Below are 15,317 nucleotides of genomic sequence, written 5' to 3'. Positions count from 1 at the left end.
GCAGAGGTTCATCATCTTTGTATGAAAGAGAAGTGGTTTGAGGTAAGGATATATATGAATTATTGGTCAATGGCTAATAGCTCTGCTAATTGATCAGGAGCCTGGAAGGAGCAATAATGGATAATCAGACACAAAGAGGTCTGTAAAAGAAGCATGCAGATGACACTATAGGAGTACACAGAGTAGACACAAAGTGTAAATGAGCATCTAGGTGGAAAACATGATCCATCTTATTATCAGACAGCCTCTGTCCTTAACCATGTTGATGCTTATAGAGCAAACATGGTGGCCAGGATGGAAGTTCTGTGCATGGGCACAAAAGTGTGAACTCTTTTTCACCAAGGACGATCTAGATATTTTACAAATCTTAACTGCCTATGTTAGGCACCAAAGACACATACATGTAAACCACAGCCCCTGGGAAGGCAATGTCTGTGCTGAGTGCTAAAGTATGAACAGAATTTAGTTGTGAGGAGAAAAGAAGCAATGACTTCCTAGGAAGAGGAAATGGCACACACAAAGCCATTTGGAGAACCAGAGTATAAGTCTGAATCCAGGGAGAATGCCAAGATAAAGGTAAAGCTGAGATCATTAAATGTTTTGGATACCTTTTAGGCTTTTATAAAGAAGGTGATTGATAATTATTAAAGGATTTTAAATAGGAGAGGGTTTGGAGAAAAAGAAAGGATATATTCAAAAGGGATTTTTGAAAGGAAGTCAAAATTTGGTAAAACAAGGAAGAAGAGGCTGGTGGGCTATAGTCCATGGGGTCGCAGAGTCAGACACAACTGAGAGACTTAACTCATAGCACAAGGAAGAAAGACATCTAGGACAACCCAGGTTCTTTCCTAATCCCTACATCCCCTTGGAAGAAACTTCTTATTTGAATCCCTATTTTATTTCTACCTTAGTGGACTTTTGTTTTTGTACTTTAGTCACATCTCTCTCCTCCTACTGATAAACTCTTTATGGGCAGACACTATGACGTATTTCCATTACATGGTCAGCAGAGGCAGAGCTTAGGTTTGGAAAGTGAGGCACTCACTTTTGGGCTTATGTCATGGCAAAGCTGAATCTGGGCTTCCCAGTGGCTCAGCAGTAAAGAATCCCACCTGTAATGCAGGAGACATGGAGACAAGAGATCCCTGGCTCGGGAAGATCCCCTGGAGAAGGAAATGGCAAGCCACTCCAGTATTCTTGCCTAGAAAATCCCATGGACAGAGGAGCCTGGCTGGGCTACAGTCCACAGAGTCGCAACAGAGTTGGAAATGACTGAGTCACTTAATGGTAACAACGACATATCTGAATCCCTTCATTATGGATTTTTTGCATACATTGATTTTTTTAAAACATTGCATTAAAATAGTATTTATCATGATTACCGAGGGTTTTTTCGCATCCTGTTAAATTTTCTACCCAAGGCAAGTACTTCACTTACCTCATTCTAGTTTACCTGCCCTGATTCTCAGCATCTAATAACACAAGCAGGTACTTAGATGCATGCTGAATGGGAAAAAGCAAACTAATGACATAAAGAACAAGATAGATGGTGATGCACCATTAACAGAGGCAGTGAATACAGGAGGAGCAACAGAGTCTGGAAAAGATGATGAGTTTATAATGCATGTCAAAACACTGCATAGTGTATTATCTTATAGATCATTTATTATTCAACACTGGCAGCATTTATAATAGGAAATATTAAAGACTGACAGTACTCAAAGAATTGTCCTCAGGATATTTCCCCATTATCTTTTTAAAACATATTAATATTTGAGTTATTGAAGCAATATCCAATCTCTTAGCTCAGTTTATGAGTTAACATTACTTAGGACATCAATATGAACTATACAAATGTATAATTAACACTTACAGAACTTGACATTACACTACCAATACGCTGGGATTGCAAAACAGCTGGATACAACTGAGCGACTAAACAACAACCAACATCCTATCAGCAAGGCCTAACCTGACCTCTATGAAACAGCATCTTCATTACTTTATTTCTTTATCCTACCTCACTCTTATTCATAACACTTATCATCACCTAATAGAGTAATATGCTATCTATTTTTATTTCCCCTTTAAAAAGATGAGCTCCATGAGAACATTGGGATATGTCTCTTTTGTTGTATTCTCAACACCTAAAATAGATGTCTTTGAAGGTGATGACAAAGGATGGGAAAGTGGTTGAAAGAAGGCTTACACTGGCACAGAAATAAGACAAAGCAAATAAATAAAACCCTGTATGGATAGAAAAGTGTAGTTAGGAGCTCAAGAGAATGTGAAAGAAATCCCTAAAAAAAATGAAACTGCAAACCAGAGCAATAAGCTCAAGAGCTTACCTGCAATTTACCTTGGAAAGGTTTTCCAGTTAGATAACCAATGGGATTGGGTTTTTACAGCCTTTGACCAGATGAGATCCAAATCTCTGTAGAAAGCTGATACCTTCAGAGGACTATCTGCTTGGGTATCATTAGCATACAAGATGAAAAGAAATGTGCTTCAGCCTGGGCTCTGGGAAAAATGAAAAAAGTCTTCCTGAGAATTCTTGACTATAACCTACCCTCAAGACTTTCAGCTTTAAATTTATACTATCTACACACGGTCCAGGAATCCTAAGCACCAAAATCAAAACAAACACTAGATCTGGGGTGTGCTAGTTATCAACTTATTGTATCTCAGCTCCAAATCCTCTCTTCTCTGTCCTGCTTTGTCATGTTGGGGCTAGACTCTATAAATATTTCTCCTGTGCTTGATGACACAGTGTTAAGCTTTAAGAGTATCCTGAAGGAGCAAGGTTGATCAGCCCATTTAAGAGGTAGGTCAATGGCCTAACTTCCAGAGTGAGGACATAGTTAACGGAAAGAAATCTCCCCACTGATGAAACCAAACCAGATGCCTTCTTTCACTCCACCAGACCAAGGAGATGACCTGCAGGCCTGTGTTTTAAGGTTTTCAGACCTGGATTTGAAAGATACAGGTCTTATCAACCCCAGTAGCAGACTCAAAGCAGAGTTAGATGTCATTACAAAGAAGAAATACTCATTTGCAAAGAAAAAGGCATTTGCCCTTTTGTCAAAACTAAAGAAGTTCCAGCACCTCCTTTTAAATGTAAAGAAAAATGGTGGAATCAGCAACTGCTTACAGACCCAATCAGCATTCACAGACATGTGGCAACACAACATGCTGATGAGGTTTTCCAAACCACTTGCTTTAAAGCAGCTGGCTGTGACACTGAGCACCTCCAAGAGTCTTGAGCCTGCAGACAAAAGGAACCCTTTCATAGAGGACCTTACCCATAACCATGAAGTGTCTGCTTGGCTCCCTGATATAGGCTGCTTTAGCCCTGATGAGCTGATGAATGACCGGGGGCAATGATGAAGGGGAACTTGCTACTTTATTACCGCTACTGTGACCTGAAGGATCCTGACTGGGTCTGTGCCTGGCAGACAGCTCTGTGTCAGCACCTGCACTTCACAGGCAAGCCAAGAAAGAGGCTTCACCTCTTTCTCAAGGAGCCTGGATGTGATTGAGAATGCTCATCATGGGACTCTGGAGAGCCGCTACTAGTTTGTTTTGCTATGGAAGGAATGAATGGGATGGTTGGTGGAAGCAGATTAGCCACCAGACTCCACAGAGAAGTGATGCTTTACTGCCCATTGTGTGAGGATTACATGTGTAAGGACAATTTTAAGACCAGCAAAGGAAGAGTTTGCTGTTTTTCAGAACTGTGTGTTGGTGAGTTTGAAGAAATTGTGCCCATGGGGATCAGTCCCAATAAGACCTCCTACAAGAAGCCTGGAACCCATTTATCCCTAGGTGAACTTCACAAAGTAGAAAAGTTTCTGTCTCAGGCAAATCAAGAAGAAAGTGATATAATCCTATTGGACTGCAAAAACTCCTATGAAAGCAAAATAGGACAATTCTAGGACTGCTCAGCCCCAGACATCAGGAAATTCAGTTACTTCCCCAGCTACTTTGATGAAAATCTAGAACTTTTCAAAAAGAGGGTGCTGATGTATTGCACTGTGGCATCTGTTGTGAGTGGGGTTCAATCAACCTCAATGGTAAGGGAATGTGAAAGGAGTGTTCCAGCTCACGGGTGGTCCACAAGTACCTGGAGGAGTTACCTGATGGCTTTTACATAGGGAAGCTGGTTGCTTTCGATGAGCATCAGGTCTTATCCTTCAACAGTGACTTAGTGTCAGAATGTTCCTACTATGGGGTCCCATGGGACCAGTATAAACTCTGCTTCATTCCCCAGTACTGTCAGCTTGCCTTGACCTGCCCTCTCTGCCAAGAACAACAATTCACAGCCTGTTGTGTCACATGTCAAAACAAAGGAAGCAGATGGTCTGTAAGCCTAGCCCAGAGCAGCTTTAAAGAAGAATGCGAGTACACAGCCCAAGGGCCACATGTACCCAGGGAGCTCTCACAGCAGGAGTCACTCCCCAGGAGCCCTGGGCCCAGGCCAGCTATTGATGAGGGTGGGCCATGCTTATGTGAGCAGTCCCATCTGCACTTCCCCACACAACTAGGCTTGGGGTTACATGTACTGGAGAATGTTAGGGCTATACCTAACAGAGAAATAGGGACCTGTAACAGAAACACAGAACTTCAGTGATCCCAGAGCCACCAGAGCCAACTGGTCACTATGTCAGCCACCTGTCCTTCACAAGAGGAGGGATGAGAAATTTGGGGGCCGATCTCTTACTGGAGACATTCTGACTTAGAAGACGCAAGAGCACAGAAAAAGGCGAGCTAAGTGGGATCCCAAAGTTGCTGAGGGAAAGAGCCTTGAGCCTGGTGAGCTGACCTGCTCCTTCTGTGCCATGCAACAGGGCTGGCAGTAGTCATTTTAGGTATCCACAAACCTGTCTGTCCCATGGCAAAGGTGTGAAGGCTGCACAGCCCTGTAAGTGGACCCCTCTGAACCAGGCACCTTAGGTCAATCTGCCATCCAGCCCTCCCCTCCTCTTTTCTCTGCTAGCCTGAGAGCACTAGACCAGATAAGGATCTGTAAACTATGGCATTTGGCCCACCTCCTTCTATAAAGTTTTACCGGAATAGCCACACCCATTCATTTACATATGATCTATGGCAGAATCAAGAGAGACAGAATACAAGAGAGACATGACCTGCAAAGCCTACAGCATTCACAGGTATACCTCAGAGAGACTCAATTCCAAACCACAACAGTGAAATGAGTTACATGAATTATTTCATTTTTCAGTGTATATAAAAGTTATGCTTATATTACATCTATTAAGTGTGCAACAGCATTATGTCTGAAAAACCAATGTACATAACCTAATTAAAAATTTTTATTGCAAAAGAAAAGGTAAATTGTTTCAAATAAATTGATTTTACCCATTGAATACAATAAAACAGAAGTTTTTTTCCTTGGTGACTCAGAGGTTAAAGCGTCTGCCTGCAATGCTGGAGACGTGGGTTCGATCCCTGAGTCGGAAAGATCTCCTGGAGAAGGAAATGGCAACCCACTCCAGTATTCTTGCCTGGAGAATCCCAGGGACATAGGAGCCTGGTGGGCTACAGTCCATGGGGTCGCAAAGAGTCGGACATGACTGAGTGACGTGACTTCACTTCACTTCACTTCAGTACAAAGTTAATAACATAATTCTCACCTAACAGGCACCCTTTTCTCCCAATTAAATTAAAGCTGACTTTAATTTTTTACAAACTGAAATACTCTCTAATCATATCTAACATTCAAAGAAATTCTCAGCTACTTCTTTAACTCAATAGATGTATTTTTTAATATCTATATATTTATTTATTTATTTGGCTCCACGAGGTCCTAACTGTGGCATGTGGGATTGTCAATCTTTATTGAGGGATGCAAAATCTTTTTTAGCTGTGGCATGTAGGATCTTGGGAGAAAATTTAGTTGCAGCGTAGGACCTTGAAAGAAAAGCTATGATCAACCTAGACAGCATATTAAAAAGCATAGACATTACTTTGCTGACAAACGTCCATCTAATCAAAGCTATGGTTTTGCCAGTAGTCATGTATGGATGTGAGAGTTGGACTATAAAAAGCTGAGCACTGAAGAACTGATGCTTTTGAACTGTGGTGTTGGAGAAGACTCTTGAGAGCCCCTTGGATTGCAAGGAGATCAACCAGTCAATCCTGAAGGAAATCAGTCCAGAATATTAATTGGAAGGACTGATGCTGAAGATGAAACTTCAATACTTTAGCCACCTGATGCAAAGAATTGACTCCTTAGAAAAGACCCTGAAGCTGGGAAAGATTGAAGGCAGGAGGAGAAGGGGATGACAGAGGATGAGATGGTTGGATGGCATCACCAACTCGATGGACATGAGTTTGAGCAAGCTCCGGGAGTTGGTGATGGACAAGGAAGCCTGACGTGCTACAGTCCATGGGGTCACAAAGAGTCAGACACGACTGGGCAACTGAACTGAACTTAACTGAATGTGGTATCTTAAGTTGAAGCAAGCAAACTCTTAGTTGTGGCTTACTGGGATCTAGTTCTCAGACCAAGGACTGAACTCTGTCCCCTGCATTGGCAGCATGGAGTCTTAGCCACTGGACCACCAAGGAAGTTCCTCAATAGATGTATTCTCTTTTTTTGAAGATTTATATCCCAAATTTACATGGTTGGCTTTTAAGCAGGTATTTAGGCCAGTAGACTCCAGTTTCATTTATCATAAGATTGGTTGTTTATATACTCCATTTCACATTCCAAATATCTTCCCATTTTATAGGATGATAAAGTGTTACTATGTTTTGGCTATAATAAAAATGAAAAACATTCAGAAGAACAAGGTTTGCCAATTTATATATCTAATGCTTATCAGTATAATTTAAACTTGCTCTATATTAGAACTATTTAGTACAAAACACAGCCCAACCCGTTTATTTAGTACAAAACACAGCCCAACCCGTATTCTACCATGTAGCACCTTGTGATGTTTCACTGTATGTGTCAACTTCACTGTGCATGGGGTGCCCAGAGATTTGGTCAAACATTATTCTGGGTGTTTCTATGAGGATGCTTTTGAATGAGATTAACATGTAAATCAGTAGACTGAGTAAAGCAGATTGCCCTCCTTAATATGGGTAGGCATCATCCAATCAGTTGAAGGCCTGAATAAAACAAAAGGGTTGGCCTTCACCCAGGTAAGACAGAATTTCTCCTGCTTGCCTGCCTTCAAACAGGAACATCAGTTTTTTTCTGCTTTTGACTGAAGCAGAAACACTTGACTCTTCTTGGGTCAAGCCTACTGATCTTCACACTGGAACTACACCATCAGCTCTCCTGAGTCCTCAGCTTGTCAATTCACCTTACATATTTTGGGACTTAGCCTCCTTGATCATGTGAGCCAATTCCTTATATTTATATTTACTATGGATATATGTGGGCTTTCCTGGTGGCTCAGCAGTAAAAAATCCACCTGCAATGCAGGAGATGCAGGTTTGATCCCTGGGTGGGGAATATTCCCTGCAGAAGGAAATGGCAACCCACTCCAGTATTCTTGCCTGGAGAATCCCATGCACAGAGGAGGGTCCATGGGGTCACAAGAGTTAGACATGATTTTGGAACTAAACCACCACCGTGTCTGTGTGTGTGTGTGTGTGTGTGTATCATGCTACTGATTTTGTTAATATGGAGAACCCTGACTGATACATAATTCAAATGACCTCCTATTGACTCTTGCTAAAGCATCTCTCCTAAACAGCTATACATGCTCCAAACCTTTCCCTTTCTTTCCCATCTCAAAAGGTATTGGGATTATCATCCCCTTTCCTCATCTCCCCCAACCCCCATCCCACAACCTACTGGAAATATTCCTACCCCATCTCTAGTTATGTAGTTAGAATATGAACTGGCATCTTCTTGAAAATCCTTTCTATCCTCTAGGCCACTGTTGCTTGGCCAATGGGAAAGGAGGGACATCTGATTCAAGCTGAGACAATAAAAAGCTACACATACAAATGAGATTTTTTTTTTCAATTTAGAAACTGAAAGAGAGTTGACTAATGTCCCTTTTTATCAGCAGCCATGCACAGTAATCAGGCCTAAGAGAACAAAGTAAACACACAGAGGCAAAAGCTAGAGCTGAAAAAAGGGCCCTGTTGATAATACCCAACTCCCTTGTCCCATTCATTCCTTAAGCTTAGCCTCACCTTGCCTCTCAATCTCAGTCACATTAGTAAATAAATTCTCTTTTTGGCCTAAACTGATCTGAATTAGGTTTCAGTTGGTTGGAGCCAGGAAAGTGAAAATGAAGTCACTCAGTCTTGTCCAACTCTTTGCAACCCCATGGACTATAGCCTACCAGATCTCTCTGTCCAAAATCTATGTCCTGGGGTTTTCCAGGCAAGAATACCAGAATGGTTTGCCACTTCCTTCTCCAGGGGATCTTCCAGACCCAGGGATCAAACCTGGGTCACCTGCATTGCAGGGAGACACTTTACCCTCTGAGCCACCCCTATTGTGTGCAAATCATTATGGAAATTTACATAATTGAACAAATTAACTTCAAGTGGTTTCTATAATCACTAGATAAATTGATAAACTTTCATAAATTGATATTATTCAAAATATTACATGTGTTCAATATTTGCCCTAAAAACATCACTAACACTGAGGCTACTTAAAACACAAAGGTTACCCAGGAATACTCTCTCTTTGCTAATGTTTATAAGGGACTTTTTAAATTAGAAAGCACAATTAAAAACCATAATGAGCTCCAGGTTATCTGGAGCTTTTAATGTTATAACATTAAAAATGTTATATTAAAAAATATAATACAGTAATAAAAAATTCTATAAAGTGTTGTGATCAGTGAAACTTTCAGGAAAACCATAATATTTATAAAATGGGGTCATCAATAAATATCATTTTGGTATTTATAACATAAAACAAAGTTTTAAGTTTAGTATTTTCTTAAACTCATTTGGAGGAAGGCTGAAATTTATTATTTTCTTACAAATCACGGAATCCTTATTATAGAGAGCACATTTATTATGAACCATTAATACACAAGTCATATGGAAAATAAACTAGTCCCCAAATTTTTATTCAATAAAATCAATGTTATCCTATTACATAGGAAAAATGATGGCTTTCATAACTAAAATTCAGAGAGAAACACATAATCTTTGATACTCAGTTTTTATTCACTAATTTCTAAAGTTGCTAGTAATGGTTTTAATATCTGATTTATCTATTATCATTGTATGTATTTTCCTGAATGATGTGCTAAGCAGCACAACTGTGAATAAAAACAGCATGAGAAAGAAGGAAACACACATAAAGCACTTTAAAAACAAACTTGATAAGAACTTAGTCATGAGGGGTTTTAAATACCATCAGGATCATAGTTCCAGGTAACTTTTCTTTTTCACTCATTCGAATTTCACCAATTAGGAAAGGGAATCGGATATACCAAGTTAAGAGAGGAAATAGGAAGCATGGAAAGAGTTAATACTTTTAATGAGGTAATCAAGACAACTAGATGTTAAGAAGTAAATAAGTTAGTAAAAGCTTTAACAAAATATAAGGCTCCAGAATCATGTGTATCAATTAGAAAAGTTAGGTTTTTTGGTGTTTTAACTTTTTTGAAATGCAGAAAATATTATTAGCTTCACTTGCCCAATAGCATCATAAGAACTGATAATAAAGTTCAGTTCAGTTCAAAGAACTACATTTTCACAAATTCTTATATAAACTGAAAACCCTTGATCCTAATGCAGTGTTCCCAATTCCATACCCCATAAGACCTCACAGAATAACCACTCTGTCAAGAAAGTAGCAAAAGAATTACCAGAGAAGGTAGAAAGGGTGTATCTGCTAATAATAATATCCTATTCAGAAATACTTACCCATGTGATTCCTCTAATCAAATAAATATAACTTTTTTTTTATTTGGCTGTGCTGGGTCTTACATGCAGCATGTGAGATCTAGTTCCCTAACTAGCTATGGAACCCAGGCCCTCTGCATTCAGAGCATGGAGTCTTAGCCACAGGACCACCAGGGAAGTCCCCAATAAACATGTTTTAAAGTTACAAGTCTCTGGTATTTTCACACCCTAATAGTGAAACGTTAAGAAAGGTTTTGAGTCCATTTTAAGGAAAACATTTTAATCAAACAGTCTGTCAAAATGAAATTTGAGTTAATATAAATAACACCAATGAAAGGTTTGATGGGAAAGATTAGAATCAGGAGGTCTTAAATACTAAGGTATCTCAGAAGATTAATATAAAAAAGAAAAAGACATGGATTCTTCATACATCTCACAATGAAGAAGAGAGGATAAACTGAGAGGATAAATATTATGCTAGTTTTGTATAGATAGGAAGGAGGTCATATATACAAATATACTTGTCTATGTGAGAAATAGATTTAAGGGACTAGATCTGATAGACAGGATGAACTGATAGCCTGATGAACTATGGATGGAGGTTCGTGACATTGCACAGAAGACAGGGATCAAGACCATCCCCAAGAAAAAGAAATTAAAAAAAGCAAAATGGCTGTCTGAGGAGGCCTTACAAATAGCTGTGAAAAGAAGAGAAGCCAAAAGCAAAGGAGAAAAGGAAAGATATAAACATCTGAATGCACAGTTTCAAAGAATAGCAAGGAGAGATTAAAAAAAAAAGTCTTCCTCAGTGATCAGTGCAAAGAAATAGAGGAAAACAATAGAATGGGGAAGACTAGAGATCTCTTCAAGAAAATTAGAGATACCAAGGGAACATCTCATGCAAAGATGGGCTCAATAAAGAACAGAAATGGTATGGACCTAACAGAAGCAGAAGATATTAAGAAGAGGTGGCAAGAATACACAGAAGAACTGTACAAAGAAGATTTTCATGACCCAGATAATCATGATGGTGTGACCACTCACCTATAGCCAGACATCCTGGAATGTGAAGTCAAGTGGGCCTTAGGAAACATCACTATGAACAAAGCTAGCAGAGGTGTTGGGATTCCAGTTGAGCTATTTCAAATCCTAAAAGATGATGCTGCACTCAATATGCCAGCAAATCTGGAAAACTCAGCAGTGACCACAGGACTGAAAAAGGTCAGTTTTCACTCTAATCCCAAAGAAAGGCAATGCCAAAGAATGCTCAAACTGCTGCACAATTGCACTCATCTCACACGCTAGTAAAGTAATGCTCATAATTTTCCAAGACAGGCTTCAGCAATACGTGAACCGTGAACTTCCAGATGTTCAAGCTGGATTTAGTAAAGGCAGAGGAACCAGAAATCAAACTACCAATATCCATTGGATCATCAAAAAAGCAAAAATTTCCAGAAAAATATCTATTTCTGCTTTATTGACTATGCCAAAGCCTTTGACTCTGTAGATCACAACAAACTGTGGAAAATTCTTAAAGAAATGGGAATACTAGACCACCTGACCTGCCTCCTGAGAAATCTGTATGCAGGTCAGGAAGCAACAGTTAGAACTGGACACGGAACAACAGACTGGCTCCAAATAGGAAAAGGAGTACGTCAAGGCTGTATACTGTCACCGTGCTTATTTAACTTCTATGCAGAATACATCATGAGAAACGCTGGCCTGAATGAAGCACAAGCTGGAATCAAGATTGCCGGGAGAAATATCAATAACCTCAGATATGCAGATGACACCACCCTTAAGGCAGAAAGCAAAGAAGAACTAAAGAGCCTCTTGATGAAAGTGAAAGAGAAGAGTGAAAAAGTTGGTTTAAAGCTCAACATTCAGAAAACGAAGATCATGGCATCTGGTCCCATCACTTCATGGGAAATAGATGGGGAAACAGTGGCTGACTTTATTTTTTTGGGCTCCAAAATCACTGCAGATGGTTGACTGCAGCCATGAAATTAAAAGATGCTTACTCCTTGGAAGGAAAATTATGACCAACCTAGACAGCATATTAAAAAGCAGAGACATTACTTTACCAACAAAGGTCTGTCTAGCCAAGGCTATAGTTTTTTCAGTAGGCATGTATGGATGTGAGAGTTGGACTGTGAAGAAAGCTGAGCGCCGAAGAATTGATGCTTTTGAACTGTGGTGTTGGAGAAGACTCGTGAGAGTCCCTTGGACTGCAAGGAGATCCAACAAGTCCATCCTAAAGGAGATCAGTCCTGGGTGTTCATTGGAACAAGTGATGTTGAAGCTGAAACTCCAATACTTTGGTCACCTGATGCAAAGAGCTGACTCATTTGAAAAGACCCTAATGTTGGAAAAGACTGAAGGTGGGAGGAGAAGGGGATGACAGAAGATGAGATGGTTGGATGGCATCACTGACTCAATGGACATGAGTTTGGGTAAACTCTGGAAGTTGGTGATGGACAGAGAGGCCTGGTGTGCTGCAGTCCATGGGGTCGCAAGGAGTCGAACACAACTGAGAGACTGAACTGAACTGAACTGATGCATAGAAACTCTACAGAAGGATACATTAAAAACTGAAAAGAAAGGTTACCTCTGAACCAAAGGACTAGGGGACTAGTGAACTGGACTAAAAACACTTTTCATCATACATTCTTTCAAAAGAATATTTTGAAATATTCTTTTAGAATATTTGGAATATTTGAAAATACATATTTCCTATTTAAATCAATAAACAAATTTAAAACAAAAAGCATAAACCATGAATACAAATAATTCTTATACAATTAAAATATGTAAGTGACATGACAAAGATACAAAGAACACTACAGATTCAGGGGACAAAGAGATAGTTTTCATCTACACAGATAGAGAAACTATAAACAAGGCGATGGCACATGAGATGGGCCATAAATGAAGGCTAGAACAGTTTTATAACAGAAATCATTCCAGGGAAGAGAATACCTGAGTATAGAAACAAAGCTGAAAAGAGATGGAGTGTGTTTAGAAAAGTGTTAATGTAGATATGTACACTATATATAAGGTGCCATACTCTTTTCTATGACTAAATAAAAATTACTCCATGGTTAGCAGCTTACATCAACACAGATCTATCATCTCACAGTTCCTGTGGTAAGGAGTCTGGGTTAGCTGGGTCCTCTGGTCAGGATCTCACTAGGCTGAAATCAGTGTCTGTCAGGGCTATGGTTTCATCTAGAGTGTGGGATCCTCCTCCAAGATCACTGGTTGTTTCAGAACTCAGTTCCTTGCCATTGTTAAGACTGACCTCCATTCTCTTGCTGGTTGTCAGCCAGAAGCCACACTCAGCCCCTTGATGTCACCCCCAATTCCTCACCACATGGTCCCCTCAGTAGGCCCTCTAATGCTACCAAGTATTGAATTTCTTGAACTGCAGGAAAAATCCTTTTAAAAGCTCACCTTATTGGATCAGGCCAGGTTTTTTATTAAAGCGGACTGAGTTGTAACCTAATTACAGGTATGATGACTCAACATATTCACAAGTTCTGCCCAAATTCAAATGAAAAGGATTATATAGGAGCCACTAAAGAGGACCATACCAAACAAGCACACCAGAGAATAAGAATCTTGGAGGTCATCTTAGACTCTGCCTAGCACAGATGGTAACAAAAGGTAAAAATAAAATCTCTTCAGAACTATACCAAAATTCATCTAAATAGTTTTCCCTCCTAACATATATGCATAATTACGGCTGCATCTGAGGACCTCACCACATTTGGTAACTGTGTCTTCTTTGGTTATTCATGGTACCATTTACTATGTGGTTGTATTTAACAAGTGGGAATATTTGCCTCTCTTTCACATTCAACATGAACCATCCCTACCTCTGATTATCATATATTGTACTCCTGCCTAGTTTCTCTGTTACTATTAGATTAATATTGACTTACAAAGGTCTTCCCTCATTCCACAAAGACCCAAAATCTTTGTTGCATATTTGCCCCTCATTGCTGGACTTTTTTTTTCTGACCTTGTGTTAGTTCATGCTATAAAACTGTTTGTTGGCATTCTATAGTTATCTAGCTTCCACCTTATCTATCCAAGGAAAAAGAATTGCAAATGACACGGCTTTTCAAAATGTCTGCCTAGGGCCATATGGATATTAAGTATACACATAATTAATATTTCTACAATGCTGAATATGATTTTTTAGAAGCACAAGTCTCAGAGTTAGAGATGCTTTTCCTTTGATCTGGCAGCTCATAATTTTTCTCACAGACAAAAATAAAAAACACTTGCTAGTTTCGCCTGCTGATTTGGAAAGAAAACATTATGTTGACAGACAAAGAAACAAAACACTATGAAAAGAAGGAACACCTTATATAGCTGTTAGTCTCTCATAACAATGTGGCATAAGATTCAAGATCTTTTTCAGACAACTATTACCATTGCTATATTGAGTTAACAAGGTAATCTGTATTCAGCTTTAAATAGAGCACTAGTATAGCTGTTTTCTGAGAAGGAGGGATTTATTTAAAATTACTGTTTAATGGAAGAGATGATAAAATAGACTTTGCTAGAAATAATTAAAATTTTAACAGTCTCAGTTCACAAACAATGGCTTTCAACTTTCAAAGAGTCAGACTGTCAAGCCAAGTACAAGGGAATCCACTTTCTTTGATAGCAGCTTTATAGGATAATAATTAATTAAGCCTACAAGTACCAACCAAGTCCCGACTAAATATAAAACACTATCTAGTAGGTAGGTGATGGGGAAGCCCAAAAGATTCAGAATGAATCAACCATGAATCCTGCCTTCAGGTTATTTATAATAGGTCAAAAGAAAATCCTGAGGGCAAGATAATCCAGTTTTCTTTTCCCTTTTATAGCAGAAACTCTTAAGTGAACTCATGATCCCTAACTCTTAGTAATCCTACCCTTTAGTATGAGCAGGGACTTGTATCTAACTCAAACAATTTGGCAAAGGTGATAGGAGGTAAGTGATTACCTGTATGTGATTATGATTTGTAAGACTGTGGCACTCTTTTTTTTTTTAACATTTTTTTAAATTGAAGTATGACTAATATACAAAGTTGTATTAAATCCATGTGTATGGTAAAGTGATTCAGCTTTATATATACATTGTTTTTCAAAGTCTTTTCCATTATAGGTCATTACAAGACATTGGATATAGTTCCCTATGCTATATAGTATGTCCTTGTTGTTTACCTACATATGGTGGTGGTGGCTTAGTGGTGGTTTAGTCACTAAGTCATATCCGACTCTTGCACCCTCATGGACTGTACCTGCCAAGCTTCTCTGTCCATGGGATTCTCCAGGCAAGAATACTGGAGTTGGTTGCCACTTCCTTCTCCAGGGGATCTTCCTGACCCAGGAATCAAACTTGCATCTCCTGCACAGCAGGCAGATTCTTTACCACTGAGCCACCAGGGAAGTTTACGGTAATA

The 15,317-nt window shown here is 39.3% G+C and overlaps 1 protein-coding gene and 1 pseudogene across 4 annotated transcripts in view; one reads left to right on the top strand and one right to left on the bottom strand.

Annotated features, from left to right (window-relative positions):
* Positions 1-15,317, bottom strand: part of ANKS1B (ankyrin repeat and sterile alpha motif domain containing 1B) — a 1,160,059-nt gene that overhangs the window by 1,101,827 nt on the left and 42,915 nt on the right. The window lies entirely within an intron of this gene.
* LOC102391269 lies at positions 2,902-4,850 on the top strand (annotated as a pseudogene).

Source organism: Bubalus bubalis, chromosome 4 (genome assembly GCF_019923935.1).
Source record: "Bubalus bubalis isolate 160015118507 breed Murrah chromosome 4, NDDB_SH_1, whole genome shotgun sequence".
Taxonomy (NCBI): domain Eukaryota; kingdom Metazoa; phylum Chordata; class Mammalia; order Artiodactyla; family Bovidae; genus Bubalus; species Bubalus bubalis.
Note: the sequence above shows the minus strand (reverse complement) of the source record. Positions and strands in the feature narration are given on the sequence as shown.